General features: G+C 44.2%; 1 long non-coding RNA gene across 1 annotated transcript; it reads right to left on the bottom strand.

The window, feature by feature from the left end:
* Window positions 1–2,293: 2,293 nt before the first annotated feature.
* Window positions 2,294–8,679, bottom strand: LOC126994004 (uncharacterized). Its single transcript, XR_007748702.1, has 3 exons — window positions 8,561–8,679; window positions 7,757–7,834; window positions 2,294–4,632 (listed from the first exon to the last, which is right to left on the bottom strand). It is a non-coding gene; the product is annotated as an uncharacterized LOC126994004 (long non-coding RNA).
* Window positions 8,680–14,111: the final 5,432 nt, after the last annotated feature.

The raw sequence follows: 14,111 nt of genomic DNA, 5'->3' as shown, positions 1-14,111 counted from the left end.
TGCATAGCTTCACCTGACTGATTCTTTGACCAAATAGTTGTAAATATTGCAGTTGGCAATGCTCCCTTGCCAGAGTCTGAAGGAAAAAATGTCCACAGTTCCCTCAATACGGCTGATCATCCCGCACGCGCCGACGTAAGTGTTAACATTCAACACTCCCTGAACATGCATGTACATTTGCAAGAGTGGCATACATAACCGACTCCTATAGATCTGGACCTCCTCTTTCCAATGGTGTTTTTGGTTTTTAGCTGTGATGAATAGTTTTTGAGATACAGAGGTTAAAAGGGACCCCCCACTGGCCTGCTAAATCATAGAAGGAAAGTCCATTTTGGGTGGAAAACTGTATATAAAAATGTGCTCCCAGTGATCCTACTTCAATGTTCTGTACTTGTTCTGCCAATGGTCATACAGTCTTCAACTTAACGTCAAAGGACAGTTAACTAACCCCTTCAACACCAGTATACTGCAACCTTGCGTGCCCCGTACCATATCCGAGGACGTGTATACTGGCTCGCTTTAGCCAATACACAAGTTATTCTATTTCTATATTTATGCTTACATCTCAAAACTATCAATCAAATTATGTTTCTTTATGTGCACCATTTAATTCTGCATGTTTTCATTTATAATACATGATGATTATGTTGAGTTTATGGCTGAAAACTTGTTATATTCAATAGCAACATTTCAAATTTGGTGCGCGCGGCGATCTCGGATACGGTGCGGGGCTCCGTTTTGGCCCGGCCGTAGTGAAGGGGTTAAGGGTATGTACTTTACAAGGATACTTCATTCAGTTAGGTAAGCTAAGTAGGAGTGAAGGTATGGAAGGCTGAAGTGAGGTATGTTTTTGCCTGCGCTCTAAGTGTTAAGGTTCACGGTACAGAGGAAGGGTCACTCTACCACCAGCCTCATAAAACTAGCCCTGGAAATAACTCCCAAAACTCCTAAGAAACCCTCAAATATGTGAACTTGAGTGAGGAGGTTCAATAATCTGGCCTTTTATCCTAACCTATCCAAGAGACAAGAAGGAAGGAAGGAGAGAGAGTATTATGGAAAGAATGATTCAACACTCACCAATGTCTTTCTGTCTGTCTGCTGGTCTTCAAAGTCATCCTCCTCTTCCTCTTCTTCTTCTTCTTCCTCCTCTTGTCTCTAGGAGTAAAGTAAGGAGATTAATAAAGTTGATAATTGATTTTTTGTGGTAAATTCTTTTCATGGTAAAAATATATAAATAGACAGATATTGGAGAGAGAGAGAGAGAGAGAGAGAGAGAGAGAGAGAGAGAGAGAGAGAGAGAGAGAGAGAGAGAGAGAAAGTGAGAGAGAGAGAGGAGAGAGACGAGAGAGAGGAGAGAGACGAGAGAGAGAGAGAGGAGAGCGGGGGGGGGGGGGGGACACCGTCCTGGGTTTTTTTTTAAACAATTTATCTAAACAGCAGATGAATTGTTTGAAAAAATCCTTTCCAACAATGCATACAGAAAAATACTGGTAGCTAAATTAGTGTAAATTCAAATGTAGTACAATACTTATTCAAACTTATTGTTTTCTGAAACTTACTGAGCAAATGCATATAACATACTGTACTGCACTAAGCCACAAATGGTTTAAACCAATAAAAAAAAGTGGTTTAAACCAACTATTAAAACCATTTTTTTTCTTTTGTGTGTATCTTTGTTAGTTTCATCAGTATTGTGGTTTTAACTATATGTAAGATTTTCATTATTTACAGCAGGGTTGGTGGGTTAAACCAGGGTGTCAAACTCAAAACCCTTCGATGGCCAATTCATACTCTGAAGTGCCGTCATGGGGTCAACAAGGGTAGAAAATACATTGACAAGATTGAAGCACCGTGATACCGCGGGCCATTTATGACTATCCCGCAGGCCATGAGCTTGACACCCCTGGTTTAAACCAAAAAAACATCAATAAAACCAGTGTTTTTTGTGAATCTTTTTTAGTTTCATCAGGTATTGTGGTTTTAATTATATGTGGTTTTATTATTTTTATTATGCAGTCATTTTACTAACACCAGGATGAAAACGTCAGTTGGTAAACTCAAATCTCTATTCAAATGCTGTAACTCAGAGTAACTGAAAACATAATTTTGGTACATTACATATATATATATATATATATATATATATATATATATATATATATATATATATATATATATATATATATATATATATATATATAAACTCAAATCTCTATTCAAATGCTGTAACTCAGAGTAACTGAAAACATAATTTTGGTACATTACATATATATATATATATATATATATATATATATATATATATATATATATATATATATCAACAAACCACTTGTGCCAGGAATCGAACCCGTACTTTCTGAATAGAAATCAAGGCGCATACCAACCATGCCACCTGATGAGCTAAAAGACTTCACGCCAGAGGTTGCATTTAAGCAGCCAACCTGACGCCCCCACCCTCTTACGAGGAATGAAAGGTAAAGAAGTCCCGCTCACGCTCGGGGCAGTCGGAAAGAATTTTAATCAATCCCAGACGACACAACACCGTGGTATATATATCAAGGAACTGTCTTTAACCGACAGAAAAACATCTCAACAAACCACTTGTGCCAGGAATCGAACCCGTACTTTCTGAATAGAAATCAAGGCGCATACCAACCATGCCACCTGATGAGCTATTGTGATTTCTATTCAGAAAGTACGGGTTCGATTCCAGGCACAAGTGGTAGGGATCATGTTTCTTAATGGTCCCTCCAAGCGAGAAAAATGAGAAAAAATCACCCCTCGCACAAATCATTTCATAATATATATCAAAGCATTTGTGATCAGATTATGTATCATCTATTTTGGGGGGGTTTATATCATGGCACAAATTTGGCCCGTCGCTGCTACGCGGTAAAGAGACAAATTTGGCCCGTCGCTGCTACACGATAAAGCCACAAATTTGGCCTGTCGCTTTTGCCTCACGAAGACAGGCTGAAGCAGTTAAATGTACACTTGCTAGAAATGCGAAGGTTGCGAGGAGACTTGATCGAAGTCTATAAATGGATGAAGGGCTTCTATAAAGGGGATGTCAATAAGATTTTGATAGTAAAAGAGCCGGGTAGGATGCGTAGCAATGGTTTTAAGTTGGACAAATCCAGATTTAACAAAGACATAGGCAAGAATTGGTTCACCAATAGAGTGGTGGACGAATGGAACAGGCTTGGGGGCCATGATGTGGGTGCCAATACCGTAGATACATTCAAGAAGAGGTTAGATAAAGCCATGGATAGTGAGGTAAGGTGGAGTGGAGTGTACAGGAGCTGCCTTGTATAGCCCAACCGGTCTCTTGCAGACTCCTTATGTTCTTATAAAGTCACTATAGTACATGGACTCTAACTTGAGCCCTGTGGTTTGGGCCGGGGAAGCCTCCATTCTTTACAGATCTAGCCATGACCTGCGATCTGTCTCACTGTTAGTCTGTACGTTATCTATTTGTGGAGTATACACATACTCATAATACGACTGCATGGTGTTATGAATGGCTTGGGATTACAGGGAAAGACAACGACTGAGTCACGCCCAAGGGCTCAAGTTAAAATCGATAGACTATAGTGAAGAAACTTGAAATAAATTTTTTGGACATTAACCCGGTAGCAGCGACGGGCCAAATTTGTGCCATGATATAAACCCCAAAAATAGACGATGCATAAACTGATCACAAATGCTTTGATATATATAATTAAGTGCTTTGTGTGAGGGGTGATTTTTTCTCATTTTTCTCGCTTAGAGGGGCCATTAACCCTTTCATTGCTAAACGCTTGCTGCGACCTCCACCCACACTCACATCTCGTGCGTATGAGTGTTCCAACATTAATTCTCACAACATAGGATTGCCAATTGAGTGGAAAATCATGTCAGCCCAGCGCGGCAAATCTACGGACGAGTAACTGGTGGATGTTCTTGCCCAATACAGCGGCATTTTTGCATAGCTTCACCTGACTGATTCTTTGACCAAATAGTTGTAAATATTGCAGTTGGCAATGCTCCCTTGCCAGAGTCTGAAGGAAAAAATGTCCACAGTTCCCTCAATATGGCTGGTCATCCCGCACGCACCGATGTAAGTGTTAACATTCAACACTCCCTGAACGTTCACAAGAGAGGCATACATAACTGACTCCTATAGATCTGGGCCTCCTCTTTCCAATGGTGTTTTTAGTTTTCAGCTGTGATGAATAGTTTTTGAGATACAGAGGCTAAAAGAGACCCCCAATTGGGCTGCCCAACTGCGCCTGAGGGGATAGTCGCGTCCACACTGCGCACAATGAAAGGGTTAAGAAACATGACCCCCACAGCTACTGGGTTAATATTTGTCAGGCCAGCGAGTCCTAACATTTGTTACACAGTTTTTCCCGCACACCACTTGCAGGAGAAATAAGAGAATATGAGAAGCAGAAGACAGTCGTAAGAGAAACAAGAGACAATTATAGCAGAAATAACACTTTTACCAATGCAAACCACTGCTCTTGAGTCCGGGTTGCTGGCCGGTCTTCAGGACAGCATGCTGTGGCCTCTCAGCTGGTAGTAGCCAAACCACATCATCATCATAGCGGCCAACAAGGAGCGTCACACTCAGCCTCCAGTGTTCCGCTGAAGAATATTCAAAATATAAAAATACATTACTCACTGTGTCACCCTAAACTATTTTATAAAAGACAATCTCAGCCATCCTAACCTGACCAAACTTTAATGAACCTAAGCTAGCCTTAGGCCACACAGGGAGCAAGAAAGTTAATACATTATAAGCAATGCCACACTGGCAGCGAGCTGCTTGGCGAGAAAGCGAGAAGGGTTGACAAATGATTTTTTTTGCGCGAGATCGCTCGGTCAGGAGTGACATCACAGACATGTACTATTTGTCGTATCTCAGCCATACATTAGATAGGCCATTTTGGTTGACACCGTTAAATGCAGCAGTGATTGCAGAACTTGAATATGTTTGTGAAAACTCATTAAAACAAAAACTAACTGACGAGTTGAAGTTAACGAATCACACTCTGTAATAACACATTCTACATGTAACTTGCAGCAGCACCAGCTATGAAATGCTATAAACAATTCCATCTTCAAGAGAAAAGCCTCCTGTATACAGAGTTTTTTTAAGGGGCTCTCACACATTCCCGGCCTCGGTCCCGATAGTCCTCGATAACTCCCGATAAGTCGATCAGGGCCTGACCGCCGACAAAATAGGCAATAATCCCGGGACCGGCAGCTTACCGCCGGTCTGCCTGCGGTAGACCGGCGGTAGACTGGCGACCATATACGATTTTCGATTTCTCCAACCGGCAACTGCAGCAGGTCAGTCAACGGTAGACTGCCAGCCTACCGGTGGCAGACCGCTGGTCTACCAGTGACAGACCTGCGGCACATCGACGACCAAACACTATCTTTGCATTTTTATATTTTAAAATTACCTCATAAACTGCTTCAAACCTAAATTCATTTGTGTGCATAAAACTCTCTCTCTCTCTCTCTCTCTCTCTCTCTCTCTCTCTCTCTCTCTCTCTCTCTTCTTCCTCCTTTCTTTCATCTCTTTCCATCCTCTCTCCCTTACTTCCTCACTCCCTCTTTCTTCCTCACTCACTCCCACCTGTTCCTCCTTCCATTCCTTTCCCTTCCTCTCTCTCTCTCTCTCTCTCTCTCTCTCTCTCTCTCTCTCTCTCTCTTTTCTCTCTTTCACCCACTCCTCTTCCTCCTTTATCTCATCTCCCTCTCTCTCTTCATTCCCTCGCTCCTACCTGTTCCTCCTCGTTTTCCTCCTTCCTCCCTTGCTAATCCCCAGATCATAAACAGGTGTTCACTCATGGCCTACCGCCAGTCTACCGCCGGTCTGCCGCGGGTGTCGGCGGTTGACTGCCGGTCGATTAGGACATTTTCAACACCGCCGGTCAACCGGGCACATCGCAGATATCTTTGAAAATTTTAAAGTTGACCGGCGGTGGTCAGCTGAGTCTACGGTCCTCAGGGTCGACCGGCGGTCTGCCGCCGACAATCCCCAATCTTACAGCCGGTCAACCGGCGACCGGCTTATCGGGAGTCATCGGGGATTATAGGAGAAGGGAACAAGACACAACCCCCGATTAATACCTGGTAGTAGTACCCATTCACTGCTGGGTGGACAGGGGCGTAGGGTATTGGAAAAGCCACCCAAATTTTTCCACTCCGCCCGGGAATCGAACCCGGGCTCTTTCGGTTGTGAGCCAAGTGTGCTAACCACTGCACCATGAAGCCCCCCAGGATGAATAGGGTGAATGCTCCACACTTATAAATAAAGGGTTAATACCTCACCCTTATCCTGACCTGGAAACAATGAAATCTGGCCTAACTTAATTCTAACCTAATCTGACAGGTGGTAAATGTCCAGAGTTGCCCATCTCACTGTGGTACTTCTCACCCTAGCCATGGGTTAGATCTCATAATTCTATGCATTTTGAATCCCATATATATGCCTCGCAAATTGACAGAATCGCTGCTAGCAATTTTTTAAAAGTTAATGAGTTTTTTGCAGCCGCCTCAGAGCATCACGGGGGAACTGGGATACTCTGTTCCCCGTCTCTTCTTACACTCACTTCTCACACTCCTCATGGGTTAGATCTCATTATTCTAAGCATTTTGAACCCCATTTATGTTCACCGCAAACTGTTAGAAACGCCGCCACCGATTTTTGAAAAGTTAGTGAGTTTTTGGCGGCCGGCTCGGGGCGTCGGTGCCACCATTACTTACTTTATGAAACATCACTAATGGAGGCAGAGTCGTCCTTTTCTCCCCTCCTCTGCCACACGGTCCCAACACCTATCTCTTCCTCTCATATCATATGTAAAGGTAACATATGAGAGGAAAAAATAGGTGTTGGGACTGTGGCAGAGCAGAGGGGAAAATCTGAACATGAACCTGCAACGGACTCGACAATTTGGTTGGACTATAGGTCTTCATATATCTTTTCTACAAACGCTTGGTTAGCGACGGTACGCTAGGTTAGCGATTAGCCCACTCGTGTGAGACCAGGTCTACCGCGTGGTTATTTTTTATTTTTTTAGAACATGCAGACCCACGAGCTATTTTGCGGTGGCACCGACACGACGGTTTACGGTGGGGGAACATATTTAAGCTAACCCAACCAAACTCTACGACCTAACAGCTAACGGGGGGGCTTTGACCCCTTCGCCCCCCCACATGTATATGCAACTTAGCTCTGCGGAGGTGTTTCTCGCTCTCACGCCCGGGGCCCACAACATCACGGCCCGCAAAAAAACACCAACCTTTCATAAATCACTAGCAGCGATTCTATCAATTTGTGAGGCATATATATGGGATTCAAAATGCATAGAATTAAGAGATCTAACGCATGGTTAGGGTGAGAGGTACCACAGTGAGATGGGCAACTCTGTGGACATTTACCGGTAAAAACCTAAAACTAACCTAACCTAACACTAACCTAACCTAACACTAACCTAACCTAACACTAACCTAACCTAAAACTAACCTAACCTAACGGCCTCCCTCCCTCCGTTATAAATGATTTCCGAGGGGTGTTTATGGGGATGAATTTACTCAGAATGCGGAGCTCTTTCTAATGGTCAGGGTAAGAAAAGCCATCTCTAGACTGGTGTACTCCTACAATAATACCCATTTACCATCTGACAAACATACATTTTTTTTTTACTATTCAGCTTAATGTTCACTGAGGAAATGGAGCCCAGAAAAGTTTACTCACCACCACGGCTCCTGCCAAGCAAATCACAACTTGGCCCCCGAAGGAGAGATAGGGTCCGGCCTGCCATCGGGTGTACTTCTGGAATAGCAATAAAAAAAGGTTACGTGTTGGAAATTTCCGTATAAAATGACCTCCCGTTGTCTTTTTTTTTTTAACCCGAGGGGCCAAATTTGTGGCTCTACCGTGTAGCAGCGATGGGCCATTTCTGACCTGCTGGACCTGGCCGCTAAATGCCCATTATTACGTACTTAAGACAGCTACGCCCCATTTGACCTCATGTAAGAGCTCAATGCATCTTATTCTCCATATCATAGGTCTTAAGTGTCGGTAATAAGGTCAGAAATAAGGTCAAACGGTCGCCTTTGTGAGCTCACCCCTAAACCTAATTCATTGTTTACGACATTCACGCCTCATCTGACCTCATATATCAGGTCAATCCCCCTTAATTCTTCACTCTGTGGAGGTCAAAGGGCTTACTGGGTATCGATGATAAAAGTTCACACGTTAAGCTGATGGCCGCCTCTTATCTTGCATAGATCACACATTTTCCGCCTTTTCCCCACATCACCGCTTGACCTCAAGAAGCATAGTGACCTTATATGTCATGACCTCAAGCCCCGTCTCGGTATACCCAGTAGTTTAAGAGAAAAAAAATATATATATAAATATTTCCCTCACCAAACCGCGCCGCCATCTTACACCGAGGCCCCGCGGTCAGCCCACATTTAAATCCCCTTTTGATCACGTTCATCACACTTCTCGCCGTTATCGCCCATGTCAGAACAAGCACAAGGCATTCCTCACCTCTTTGATCTCCATGGCGTCTTTACAGCGGCGGATAAGTCCCACGGAATCACATAAAACAGACATGACTCGTAATGGCGTCTAGACGGAGCAAATCCACAGGGAGGAAGAAAGGCCAGTCACGTGATCATAAGGGAATAACTTCGCCGCCAACTTCCACGAAATAGCTCTCACATGTTTACCTTCCCATTTTTTCCTTATTTCAGTGTCATTTCTATCGTTCTATGACCTTATTTTGTCTCCAATACACGGCACAAACATCAGAGAAACATTTGTTATCACTGGAAGGCTAAATAACAAATGAATAGGGTTCATTATTGACAGAATTATAGCAGACGTTATTTTCCCTCATTTCTTGCATCTATGGTCCGTGTGTCTGGTGTATTATTATCTTACAGGCAATATTAACCCTTATAAAGATCACGGGTGGACAAATAACATCAAAATAAGGCAAATCAATAAGTCTTTCTGGTGTGTGATGAGGTATCTTTTAAGGAGTTATTTCGCACGGAAAAACGACAGTAGTAGTAGTCGGTCGGGAGTTTTGCCTTTGTAACGGCACTCCCTGACGTGTCTACTGTCTGGGTCTATTGTTTTCCTTTTTCTTTCATTCTTTTTTCTCTTATTGTCCAAAACTTGTGTACTGTTGTTTTCGTTTGTTCGGTGTGTTCATTTTCAAATAAAAATGTTCCAATGTTGCAGCCTCGCGCACTTTCCTCTGCACAGGCCGGGCAAAGTGTCGCAGGTCTTCGTGTTCAGCTTCACACATGTCACACTTGGTTTCCTCTTGCCGGTGTCTGTTTCTGTCTTTTAGTTGCATGTTGTTTGTCCTGCATCTGAATAGCACTTCTGAGGCTTGGTTGTTGGTGTATGCCTCCTCTTGTCCTCCCAACTCCTGTCTCCATTTTCTATATATCTTAAGGCTCGCTTTCTCATTCATTTGCCTCTTCCACTCTCTTGTATCCAGCTCTCTCATTCTCTGCTTTATACTCTCCTTTGTCTCATTCCTCACACTCACACTCAGTCCCTCAGTTGCTCTCAGTTCATTCAACAAATCCTTCACCCACCTATATATATATACTCTGTCTCTTCTCTATCGTCTCCTCTCCCACCCTTCTCACCAAATCGTTTCCTTCCACAAGAACATACCTTAAGTGCTTCCACTGTCCCTCCCTTATCCTGTTTTTAACACTGGAGCTTCCTATCTCCCCCCTGAGTGCTGCTTCCTGTGCATACATTGGTGCCCTCAAAATCTTCCTGTACACCTCATTCTCTATCCCCTGCAACTTTTTCATATATGTCTTTGTGATGTTTATTATATTTACCCCGTACAGGATGGATGGCAGTGCAACATTTTTCCAATAAGTCTTTCCTATTAACATTCTTGAACAGCTCTTTTCAATTCCTTTGTATGTCATATTTGCTAGCCTTCTCGCTTTCCTGAACATTTCTTCCTTTTGCATTTGAAAACAGTTCCTCTTGTCATTGACTATTATTCCTAAATATTTAATTCTATCCCCAACACTAATGCCCCCTATATTTTCTGGTTTGTTTTCCATATTAAAAATGATACTATTGCTTTTCTGCTTATTTACTTCTAGTCCATATTCTTTAGCTATAGTCTCCATCTTCTCTATCCCCTGTAGTACTGCTTCCCCTACACTATTTGCCAAAAGCATGCCATCATCTGCAAAGAAGAGTGAGGTAATCCTGAACGCCTCATCTTTGTACCCACATTCTAGCTCCTCTAGCTCATGAATTATTTTAAAAGTGTAGCGTGGAAAATAGAGAAAAAAAAAATAATAAATTAAATAAATAAAGCTACATCCCTTGATTATGACAACCACTAGGGTAGTGAATGGTATGTGGTAGCGTGGTAGTTGTCGAGCGCTGGTCCCGGATGTTAAGGCCTCAGGACAAGTGAGCACTCGTTCCGAAGTTTGTGACCAGAAGGGCGTTACTTGCGTGGTTAATTATGGAGGGTGGGAGGATTTCCGTGGGAACCACTTTTTGAGACAGCATTAAGAAATTGGATGGTGATTATGTACTATGGAGGGGATGTGTGTATGGTTCAGTAATTTCCAATGAGCAGCAAAACAGGCTCCAAATGATAACACTCGGTAAGGTTAGATATAAATATGTATTTGGTTTACTTTAAAGGTTAGCGGAGTGCTAATAAAAAATATGAACAAAAATGAATGACCGACAGGCTGTAGGCCTCTAAACTAGCTAACTACCGGCACAAGGGGAGATTTGGGGAATACACAGAATGCTTAGCTCTGTAGTTGCTGGATGCGGAGGAGGAGGAGCTGCGTGAGTGTCTGGCTCGGCAGAGGACGTCCACGATGGGAATGGGCGATCCTGGTGATGGACAGACGGGCGCCGCTTGATGTAGAGATGGAGCGGCTCGGGTGGTGTGGAGAGGCGGGCGCCCTTTGATGTAGGGAGCAGCTTGGGGGCAGTGGTATTGGAGCCCCCAGGACAGTCGAGGGGCAGGTTACCCCGCCATACAAGTTCCCATCCTGTAGTCCGTCTCACCCCGCAGGCCGTGGGTGGTTTTTCGGGGGGGGCGGAGTGGAGAGGTGGACACCGCTCTCAACTCCAACTCCAACTCGCTGCCGTTCCTTGCTAGGGCTGCTGCTCGTCTCCTGCTAGCCCGCCTCACACAGTAGGCCGTGGGTGGTGTGTACGTTCTCCAAGCTTCTGGCTTGCTGCCGTGGTGCTCGTCTCCGGTCACCTCTCTCCCGCTTCTGGCCTTGCTGCCGTGGTGCTCGCCTCAAGTCTACCCAGCTTCTCGTCCTTCCTCCTCACTGACTCGTGGGTCTCCTTGTCCTCGCCTTCTCGCCTCTCCTCCTCGCTAAGCTCCTCCCCCTTCTTCACGTGACTCCCTCTCGGCATTACAATCAAACCCTACCTAACTAACTAGTTATTGGTTTCTTAGAGGGGTTCGAGGCTTCGAGATGAGGGATTTCAGTAACTCGTTCATATATCCGCTCATTCGCTCGCCGTGTTATCTTATAACCTTTTACGCACATATATTCCTCAGCTACCCATTCACTCTTTCACTCATTCACTCACTCACGCTCCCACTCGCTCACACTTACTCACTGTCACTCACCGACTTACTCACATTCTCTCATTCATTCATGCACTCTTACACTTACTCACTCTTGTTACTCACTGACTTACTCACATTCTCTCGTTCATTCACATTCGGACCGTTACAAAAGTAATCATCTTAAACAGTGTAGTTGAGGCAGTACATCCCTGTCTAATCCCACTGGTCACTTCTATTTCTGTCTCCTCCTCTTCTTTATCTATCTCTATCTTAGTTCTATCTCCTACATAAACTCCTGCTACACGGAACCCAAGTAACACGTCCGGCATAACAATAGTACTCCCTCTCAATCCAAGCATTTTTCTTGAACTCCCTCTTTTCTTCTTTTACCCTTAATTCCACCTCTATCAGGTTATGGTCTGAAAGGTCATATTCTTCCTTTTTTTCATCTAACTTCATTTTATGGAACCTATTGTACACCTTGTATGTCACCAATACATAGTCTATTACGCTCTGCTGTCCATCTCGGCTCCCTGTCACTTCTCCCTCACACCTCTCGTCATCATTTAACATAATCAATCCATATTTTCCCATCCATTGTATAATCACTTCCCCATTCCTGTTTACTTTTTGTGTTCCCTTGAACCCCACATGTCTATTAAAGTCACCCATTATCATCAAAGGCTCTGAATTTTCCTCTATTATTTTTTCTATTTCTTGTGTTATTTCCCTGTTTCTCTCTACACCACTAACACTAAAGTATACTAACACTAATCTAACCTCCCATTTTCCTATTTTTCCTATTGTGTGTAAAACATCCGTACATTTTGTTCCTATTTCACATAATGTTGTTCCTTTTCCTTTTCTGTAAATAGTCATGAGTCCTCCTCCCCTTCTGTCCTTTTCCTCTCTCATACTGTCTAAGACTTCAAAATTATCGCCAAAATTACCCTCCGTACATTTTTTCTGGGTTTCCGTTAAACAAACTATACTGTTGCCCTTGACTAATTCCTCCACTTCCTTCCCCTTATTTTAGTTAAGCCTGCACATTCAAAACTTTCACTGCTGCCAATACTTCCCCTCCCCTTTTCTTCCCCTCTCTCCCCATCTCATTCCCAACCTTGATTCTCAGCCTCCCTCACAACCCTGCCTCTCTTTATTATCCATTTGCCTCCCTCCCTTCTCTTCCCTTGTAGCTCTTCCCTTAACACTGCATCTTCCTCTCTCTCTTTCTTTGTTTTATCTCGGCAATACAGCATTTTTGGTCTGGTCTGGTCTGGAACCCTTCTTCTGCGTCCGTCTTGTGCTGCCGGCTGAGTACAACATGTCGGCGCCTATAAAACAAGAAATGCCAGACAACAGGATGGAGCCGGGAGGCCGAGGTGCTGCATTACTAGAGCGTCTTCCATTTAGCGTAACCCGTTTCTGGGTCGTGATCTGTAGAGTCCCTTGATAGATAGAGTCCCGACAGCCTAAGATTTGGACGCCATTATTGGCCCTGTTTTCGCCGCTAGTGCTAGTGTTTGAAAAGCGCGGCGAAAACACAGGGCCAATAATGGCGTCCAAATCTTAGGTTGTCGGGGCTCTATGAGGGACTCTACAGATCACGACCCAGAAACGGGTTACGCTAAATGGAAGACGCTATAGAAGAAGCCTAGATGCTTGTGGGAGCCACAAGATAAGCTGTACGAGAAGCTGATCGAGTCTGCGCAAAACAACTTTTGAGTGCTGACGCAGAGTGTCAGCAACATTACGAGAAATGTTTGTCTGATATCGAAGGAGGTAATTAAGGAACGATTATTTCCGTGTGTTATATAATCACAATGCCTGGGATGGCATGTTCCTCCCTTCTCCTTTGTTGTTAAACGCAACAATGAACAATCAATCAATTTATACTACTTAAGATAAAACTCGTTTACTTCAAGTATTTCTACAATATTAGGCTAATGGACCAAACTCATTGTGGTTTTGAGATATGGCAGTAGTAGCCTTTTGGGGTGTCCTTGCGTACGCCAGTCCTCGTCGACAGGCAGACTTGCTCGGCTAGATCGATTTCGATCGCCAATAGAGTCGGTCTGTCGGCACGTCCTGCCTCCAGCAATGGCCGGTGCTCCCCCGTGCAAGGAGGGAGCAATGTTTTCCCTCCTGACGGCCGCCGTCTTCGGACAAGGGCCCGTTGTGATACTAGGCGACAAATCTTTGAAGAAGTATCGGAGACGCCGTTGCAAAGACAAAGGCAAGAACATCATCATCATCATCATCAGGATCTACATGTAAACAATCAGGCCGCGTGTGACACCCTCAGCCCCACGCTGGCCAGGCGCGGCGCCCCACACACCAGAACACCTCCTGCCACGGCTACACTCCCCCACACCAGCCGCAAGGCAGCCCCAGCCAGGCTCCACACCCTCAGGTCAGCCTGTGACACCCTCAGGTCAGTGCCACGCAGCCTTCCCAGACTGGCCTGGACCTCACAGAAATGGCACTTTGAAC

The sequence above is a fragment of the Eriocheir sinensis genome, unplaced genomic scaffold, assembly GCF_024679095.1.
Source record: "Eriocheir sinensis breed Jianghai 21 unplaced genomic scaffold, ASM2467909v1 Scaffold702, whole genome shotgun sequence".
NCBI lineage: Eukaryota > Metazoa > Arthropoda > Malacostraca > Decapoda > Varunidae > Eriocheir > Eriocheir sinensis.
This window is presented reverse-complemented; position numbering and strand designations above follow the sequence as displayed.